At 34.4% G+C, this 9,229-nt stretch overlaps 1 long non-coding RNA gene across 6 annotated transcripts; it reads right to left on the reverse strand.

Moving 5' to 3' along the window:
* Nucleotides 1-440: 440 nt before the first annotated feature.
* LOC141706837 (uncharacterized) lies at nt 441-3,581 on the reverse strand. 6 transcript variants are annotated; one of them, XR_012568919.1, is made up of 9 exons: nt 3,208-3,581; nt 3,023-3,086; nt 2,849-2,922; nt 2,656-2,766; nt 2,480-2,530; nt 1,839-1,873; nt 1,176-1,408; nt 862-901; nt 441-756 (listed from the first exon to the last, which is right to left on the reverse strand). It is a non-coding gene; the product is annotated as an uncharacterized LOC141706837 (long non-coding RNA). The 6 variants fall into 6 exon arrangements; XR_012568920.1 differs by having other exon boundaries at nt 1,275-1,408; nt 3,049-3,086; nt 3,301-3,580; XR_012568916.1 differs by having other exon boundaries at nt 1,275-1,408; nt 3,301-3,580.
* Nucleotides 3,582-9,229: the final 5,648 nt, after the last annotated feature.

The following is a 9,229-nucleotide window of genomic DNA, read 5'->3' on the forward strand; positions in this document are numbered from 1 at the left end:
ATGCCTGACATGAGGTCTATAGTATCAATTAGTACAGTCACTATGCCATAGATGGCTTTTAGCAACACCGAAACTGTGTTGCTATCGACCCCTAAAAATGTTGTCATGGGCAAAAAGAGGTCTATTGTAACACTTTTTCGGTGTTGGGTCTAAGGCCGTCACTATAGGTATCTAACCTTACATCAGTGTCAATCTATGGTAACACAGCAAAATATGTTGCTATAGATATCAATTGTTGCTATAGATATCAATTGCAACAGGATTTTTAGAGTATAGCAACATAGATTTGGTGTTGCAATAAGTATACTAACTGACAAAAAAAGCCCCACATGTGGGCCCTACATCAGTAGTTTTTAAAATATTCATATTTAATAGTTTTTTATTTTTTTTTTAAATTTTCACAAATATAACATTAATTAGACAAATATTTAGAGCCAAAATATAAAACTCAATTTAAATTAATTAACATAAAACTCATGAATTATTAAAAAGAGTTAAACCAAATTCTATAAAAATTACATTCTATTGTCATTAAGACTAATAAGTTCTATTAAAGTACATGTTCCGATAAATAAATTATCGGCCAACTTATCGGCCTCTGGATTAAGAACCAACCTCCAGGTTCATCTGCGCAGTTACTAGAGCCTGTTGAAGAACTCCAATTGCAACACTAATCTGACCATTAGCCCTTAAACTTTATGCACGGTACACATCAGTTCTCAATTCATGCATGACTTTGAAAAATGAAACAAATTCCTGCCAACCCAGAAAGATGACGAAGAGAAGATTTTAGCAGATAAAAAAGTTGATCTTGACATTTATGTCGAACAAAACAAACAGTTGAATAGTGTACGTGTGTACCTGGTGCTCTTTCACAATTGACATGAATGTTTCACACGTACTGAGAGAAAAATAAGGATATATAAATATTATATATTTGTAAATCAACACAGATAACTATCATAGTATCATAAGGTTGATTGATGTGAAACACTGTTCAGGTGAAATAAAACAAGATGTTCGAAAAAACAATATCTTCTTATCTAGGAGTGTCCTATGCAAATTCTAATATTTGAAGTAAATTTAACAGAAGGAAAATTTTCATGGTAACTTGGCTATATTTCATCAGTAATGAGATAGTTATAGAGCCTTAAAAGTTGGGTCAACAAACTTGCCATTGTAGAGTTCTCACTCATACGAGCTTCAACAGGTCCAGGTCCATTTTAGATCATACAATATCTATAACATCTACATTATAGAGTTCTTCATGGCACCTTATTATAGCCAAGAAGTATCTCAACGAACACGGAGGTGGAAACTGATGACTTTGAAACCACTATGTTAACTATATCTAGAATCCCGGCCAAAAGAGAATGAGCCTTCCAGTGTTCTTGACAAGCTTCATCACCTGCAAGATAGTACAAGTAATACGATATAATAATATCAAGAACTGAAGCACCTCAATTTGGAGGTTTAATGTGCATATTAGTTATATTCTTTAAGCACACAAATTGCACAATTAAAATGTCTCCTAAAAGTGGGAAATAGTGCTCGAATATTGCTTAAAAATTCAATCACCGTCATCCCTTTCAAACCAGGTGGACTACTTGAGCATCTGGCTGATATGTGCTTGCTAGTGGGACTAAAGTATTCCAGCTTGTAATTAAGGTCATGTAGGTGGTTGAGATGTAGAGGTAACTGAAAATAAACTCAAGTATTCTATTATATTTTACATGTGTGATGTGTCATTGAGTCGGTATATACCGTATGAATATAAGATAGGTATATTATAAAAATAAATGAGATATTAAACCATGCAGATAGACCAAATATGATACCTCAGCAGAGGATCTGCACAGCAAGAATCCAGATTCTGCATTTAAAAATGAACTTAATTAGGAAATTGTACAAAGTTGCAAAGATAAGCGTATGCATTGATGCCTTCCTGTTTACAGTGCAAGAAACAAGGTAATACAACACGCTAAATTCAGGAATACAAAAGCTGCTTGAAGTTTTTTTTATTTTTGACAATTTAAAAATAAACTATTAAGAAAATTAAGAACTTTCTATGAATTTTTAAACACAATTGTAAGAGCTATAGGTTAACTAGATGCATCAATCACCAAAATACAGACACTCGTGTAGAATTTGTAAGGATCCTTACAAAGAAATGATTGGAAACAAACTAAATTATGGACTACATATTGTCTCAAACTAAAATATTAATACAAGCTCATATTGATTATTAACATGCAACCCAACTTATCAACAAACAAATAAGCTTCAACAGGTCCAGAATATAAGATGACAAGAAGTTTAGTTAAGTCAGTTATAAATTTAAGAACAAGAGTAACTTCAAAAAGTCACAAACCTCCCCACAAACGGTTTCAAAAAAGAGCTTGACATCTACTTGAGTAACCTTTCAAATCTCTCAACCCACCAAACAAGAAATTATATGTATTCTAAATAACCTTCGTACCTATATTTGTGCAGTAAATTGTCCTTGCGCATATATCCCTTTCGTTTCAGACTAAAAAGACATCGCAAAAGGAAATAAATAAATATAACTCTGCCTCTCAGTTACATATCTATGATTATATTTAAGAATTGAATAGTAATGAAAATTATTATGATACAGTGAACTTAGATACTAACCCTTGGCAAAAATATAGTTAACAGGTGCAATTGCAGTTTTCGAAGGCAGTGCCCTGACTAGATAAAAACCAAGCATTGTTCCTGCAAGACTTAAAGCATTTCTTGCACAATCTGCACACGCAACATAACAAACAATAAAATATGAGAATCTAATTCAACATCACAAATGCCAAAGTAATTTTTATAAGCTTACCCTCAACAGTGAACTCGACAAAATGCAAAGCGAAGAACGGAATTTGGGTCACCACAGATACGACAATCGACAACCTTGTATACAAAAAACATTTCGGGGATTTAATTATAGAAATAATCTCAAAATCAAATGCTTTAAGTCTTGAAAATATAATCGAAAAATATTGGCTATTACTCGATCAATTGGGTATTAGTAATTACTCAATCAGTTGCGAATTCACCACTGCCATCTTGAAAATCTGTAAAAAAAGAAAAAACAACAAACTGAAGGAGAGAGAGAAAGAAATCTAGAGAGCGAGATAGATAGACAGAGGGAGAGAGATACACAATAATTACACACATATCAAGTGAGGATTATACCTTAAAATCAAAATCAAACTGAAAGTTTAAACCCTAATTGAACCCTTGAATCCCAAATTAGTGCCACTTGTCTTGAGTTAAATTCAAACTCACCTCATACCGTAATTTAGATGGAAAGACAAAGGTAGAAGACCTAAATTCTATAGAATGGCGGGTGACTGAAAAGGAAAAGCCCGCAGGTCGAGAGACTCTGTAACCTCTACTTTCATGATGTAGCTACACGCCCTTCTTCCTTTATTTCTTTGGAGTGAAAGCAGCTGGCGCGAGTAAATTTAGTTTGCTCATCTCAAAATTCTCAAAGAAAGAAGAAGATAAAAGTCGAGTGGGGTGTATTGATTCCCCTTTTTCATTTTTCGCTCTCAGTGAAATTTCATTTGCCGCGTTATATAAGACTTAACCGCCCAACCCCAAACCTAAAATTCAACCACAAGGCCTAATATATTTAATTTTACACAATTTAAATGATATTTTCAATATTATATATAATATTTTTTAAATTGCACACATTATATTTATTATAATTAATTTATTATGATTTATTTTTATAAATTCAAATCTATTATATACCTTGATGTTTTAATTTTAAAACTATTTTCAAAAAATTTAATCAATATTTTAAAATAATTATTGAAATTTATTTAATTAGTTTTAAACAAGTTAAAAAAATTATATTTATAAAATATTAAAAATTATTTGTTTTGCGTACATTTAATTGCTACAAAAGTGCATAAATTACTTTATTAAAATCACTTTTAAAAATAATAATAATTTTGAGTTACATTAAAAAATATTCAACTGTGTATGGCAACACGACCTCATGGGTTGCAATTTGGGAGACATGAACATCCCAGAAGTGTTGAGCTATAACAACATATCTTCAAGCCTATAGTAACACCAAAGTCTGGGTGTTGTGATAGGGCCATAATTTCATACCTATTGTAACATTTTCTAAGGCAACACCATACAAAAACGTGCAAATAGGTAATTTATGGTGTAGTGAGTTATGGCTCATGTACCTGTGGAAGAACAAACACAAGAACACCAACATGGACCTTCCGAAACTGAGACCATTCCTTCTTTACCACTAGCAGCTAGGAAACCAACCACTTCATCTTCTCAAAAGGATGAAGTGAGTAAAAGGAAGAGAAAACATGCACCTTGATTGTGATTATGAGAGTGGTGAGGACCAAACACAAATAGAGTTCACCCTAGTCAAGAAACCTAAGAAAGAAAAAAAATATGAGCTGACCACTCAAACTACCTCTACATCCTCCCAAAAGGATGTAGTTGCAAAAGAGGACATAAAATAGACTCTAGGGGCATCCTCTCAACAGGGTGCTCTATTGAAAAGAGCACTCTCCCTAGTGCACCTTGTACACATTTAAGTGTCTGAAAGAAGGAATAAGGATGGCACACACACAGAGCACATCTTTTGAAGCTCCCTCTTCTATTCAAGGGGAGCTGCCAACACTCAATCCTGAAATTACTAATCTTATATCTAATATTTCTTCTTCATACAATAAGACACTTGAATCTGATTCTCAAGTGTTGCTAAAATCAAGTGACATGGTTCAAGAAACTATGCTCACCACCCAAGAACCATATTGAGTTGGTGAGAGGCTACACTCTAGAGTAGACCTCGATGACACCAACACAAATACAGGAGTTTCATCAGTTTTTACTGAAGACCCAATGGTAGTCTCTCAAGCACCTTCATGTGCTAAATAATCTTCATAGATTGATAGGTTTGAAGGTAGTAATCCAGAGGGGCGGGCTATCTAAATCCTCTTTAATTTAATCGGAGGTTCCTCATGAAGGGACAACTCCCCTCAAAACCCTAGTTGTCATTGCCTTAACAATTGAAGCTCGGAGTCCAATTGCCAATGAACCTGTCATTGGGGAGGCAAGTCAAGCACATTCAAGTGCTAACTCTTTGAAAGAAGAGCAAGGTTTTGAGGCCATGGTACATGATAGTAACCTGGTCAAATCCCCTCCAATTCAATTGGAGGTTCCCATTGTTGGTGAACAACACACTGTCACAACCATAGTTCCAAATGTGAGTCAAACTGTGGCATCTATCACAAGTAATGTTACTGAACCTCAACCATCCACCTCAACTTAAACAGACATACCTTCTACATCAATACCTTCTCAACAACCCTTACACTTAATCTTCCAGTGGGTATAGGATGCTCAAGCTCAACCAATTACCATGAATGACCTTCTGGACTTGCCAACATCACATAACAGCTTCTTACAACAGACATGTCCAATCAGGACTATCAAGCAATCTTGATGTCTTACAAAACAGATGTTGAAGACCAACAACAGAAAACCGTCAATGAAGCTGAACAAGATGGCAATGTGGATGTTTGGTTAGACAAGGACTTTAGCTTGAGCATGGATGGGGTCTTGGCAAGATTTAGAGAAGAATATATCACAATATTGGGAAGCAATGCCATGACACTCAGTCCACGGGAAGTCTATGATGCTATGACAGAAGTCTACAAATCTCAACTCAAAGCTTTTTATCTCATGAGTAAAGCACTCTAACAGACTCTGGATAGCCATCAAGATAAGATAAGAAGGTTGGTAAAAGATAGGCTTGATGACCTTCTACCACCTCAAGTAGAGATTAAGAATAAATTCCAAAGATTTACTAATCAAATAGCAAGGTTTGATATGACTAGCATGGAGCAAAGCATCAAGAATCTCAAACAATCATTTATAGCTCTACATGAAGTTGTCCATAATCATATCACCAGTAATAATGACACAATAGTGAAACTGGATCAACTTCATCAAGCTAGATATGAACCATCTGCTCTTTTGATGGAAGGCATTAAGGAATCAGTTCAGGCTACATTTGGTACTTCTCTCTCTTCAGGATCTCAACAACCAATGTCAACATCAACAAACTTGCAAATCCAAGCTCTTCAAACTCAAATCTCCACTTTAAAGTCATCAAATGATTCATTGACAGCTCAAGTCTCTCAACTCACAGCTCTGGTACAAAGTCAGCAGGCTGACATCAAGACTTTGGTGGAATCCCATAAGCATCTTCAAATACAAAATTCAGTATCTTTGGGAGCTATTATGGGTGCTCTAAATATTCCATTACCTGCACTGTTAGGCCTCAATGATACTATAGAAGGGGGTTGAATATAGTATCTATAATCAATTCGATTATGAACACAAGTATGTAACAGAAAACAAGTTCATCCAATATATCAAACTCTGTTACAGTAGGTTAATCTACTCTCTCAATGATGTATGTTATCACTAAGAGCTGCTAGGGTTACAATGAATAATATTCTCGAGAATGATAACACATATAGTGTGAAGACATATGTCATAGCCTATTCGTTTATTCGAGGATTTAACTCAACTCAAATAAGAATGTAATAAGTAAATAGTGGATCTATCATCAAAGAGATCTCACAAAGTAACATCTGTCAAAGGATAAAGAAACATTGTTCATCTGCAGACTTGAAGATTCACTGGAAGAAGTTCAAGAATTTGATCATGCCTCAGTGATATAAATCAAGATCGTGGATTTAATCAAGTGACAGAGATCTCGTCAGGGTATCATTTATTACAAGGATTTAATCTGAAGAAAATCAGAGTATCAAAGTCAAGACATGAAGAAACGTCACGGAAGTTAGTCACTCATGAACCAGACAGTACATCGAGTGTCAGTATTGAAGTGGCGGAATTGATTCATAAGTCTCAGTGATTTTCAGAAGATTGTCAGAAGAATGGATGCTGCTCAGGGTTAGTATTAATTCTCTATTAACTAATTAAGTCATATAATTTAATTAAGAAAATAAATTATATCTGCAAAGATTAATTTATTGATTAATTGAATTAAATTGATTAATTAATTTAGAATTAATATTGAGGATTTACAAGATTTTAATTGGTTTAAAATCTGCTTAAATTCAAAACAAGACAATTCATTTGAACTAGTATGACAATCGGTATGACAATTGATAGTCATACCGAAAGTTATGCCAATACATTTAATTGTCTTATTAGAATTTCTGTTTAGATTAAAATCTGTTATTAATTCAGCAAGACAATTTATTTGAACTAATATGACAATCGGTATGACAATCAATAGTCATACCGAAAGTCTTGCTAGTTCATTTTGATTGTCTTGCTAGTTGTAAATATTGTCATACTGAAAGTCTTGCTGGCCAAAGAGATTGTCATGCCAGTACATTTTTCAGTTCGGTGTTTGATAAAAGAAGCAGAAGACTTTTATTGATCAATACTCTTACAGAATCCAATCAAACAGAAAACAGAACACACAAGAGAAAAAGAAGCAGAAAACAAAGGCACAACATTTTATTTTTCATCTGCTTTTCTTCAAGATTAAATTTCTAGATTGTAAAGTTAAATCCAATCAACTAGAAATATTTATCTTGTTCTTGTGTATCAATCTAGCGGATTAAAATCCCTAGAACTTAATCTCAAATCGCATTTAGCATTTGATCTTTTAATTACGAAAATAGAAAAAGTTCATGTTGAATTTATTCTAGATTTGTAATAATTGATTTGAGATTAATCCCTTGTAACCGATACCGTAGTTGTAACTCCTTTCAAGTTTAATAAAAGTTTTATTTAACTTGAATTTTGTTTCACAATTTTATTCCGCATTTTATTCGATTAAACGGTATTGTTTGCATTCAACCCCCCTTCTACAAACAAATTGGGACCTAACAATTGGTATCAGAGCCTTCTGATTAACGTACAAATCTAGATCCTAGACTTTTGTGTTTCTTTCACTTCTTGAATTTTTTATTCACTCAAAAAATTCATAATGACTACACAAAAAGTTGGAACCGTTAAAATTCCACTTTTCGATAAAGAAAATTATGTTATGTGGAAGAAGAAGATGCTACTGTTTTTACAGGTTGCTAATCCCAAATATTTGCAAGTGTTGAAGAAGGGTCCAAAAATTCCTATGGTTATTGAACCAGAGGTAATAGAAAATGATGTGGTGATCACCAAAGCGAGAACTTATGTGAAGGATCTTGAGGACTTCTCTCCTGCTGAAATAGAAGAAGCCTCCCTGGATGCTAACCTTCAATTAATCTTAGTAGATTCCCTTAATCCCCTGATGAATAGACATGTGATGAATTGTACAAGATTCCAAACATATCTGGAAACTATTGAGATTATTAATGAAGGCACAGAGGAAGTTAGGGAGAACAAACTAGAAATCCTAACCTTGAGTATGAATACTTTAAATCCAATCCAGGGGAAGGAATCACTGAAGTGTTTGAGAGGTACAATGCATTGATCAACAACCTGAACATTAATGGTAAATACTATTCCATCAGGGAGGTCAACAAAAGTTCTTTAACACTGCCAACTCAATCTCGAACATAGAATCACTGCCATAAGAGAAGCAAGAGATCTAAATGAGATTCTTTGGAAAGGCTCTATGTGTGTTAAAGACTTATGAGTTGGAGCAGATTCAGCAGAAGGAAGTTTACGGGAAAGGAAGAGTGGTCAGGCACGTCTACTGCTCTAGTAGCTGATGAACAACAACAACAAACCACAATATCAACAACAATCTCAACAGTCAGAAAGAATGGTACAGTCTTCCAAGGTTGAAGATAATGTGATCGTAGCAAGAATTTGATTCTCCTACTTACAAATCAATCAGGAGATGATTATTATTCCTTGTAAGAACTGGAGCAATTGAGGATAAGTCAATGGCCCTGATTGTCAAGAGATTCTCAAATGCCAAATTCAAAAGGAATCCCAAGTTCAAGTACAAGTCCAACTACAACAGATTCCAGAAAGGTGGATCTTCATCCTCTAACACCAGCAGTGGTGGGTATAAAACAAGGATGGTTGATCGAAGCACCATTCGATGCTTCAACTGTAATGAGTTGGGACACTTTGCCACAGAATGCAGGAAGCCAAACAAGCTAGGAAGAACTCTTACGATTCTAATCAGAAGAGTAAATCTGAAAGGGCTTACCTGGCAAAGGGAAAGAAGCTGGGG

The sequence above is a fragment of the Apium graveolens genome, chromosome 2 (genome assembly GCF_009905375.1).
Source record: "Apium graveolens cultivar Ventura chromosome 2, ASM990537v1, whole genome shotgun sequence".
NCBI classification, from domain to species: domain Eukaryota; kingdom Viridiplantae; phylum Streptophyta; class Magnoliopsida; order Apiales; family Apiaceae; genus Apium; species Apium graveolens.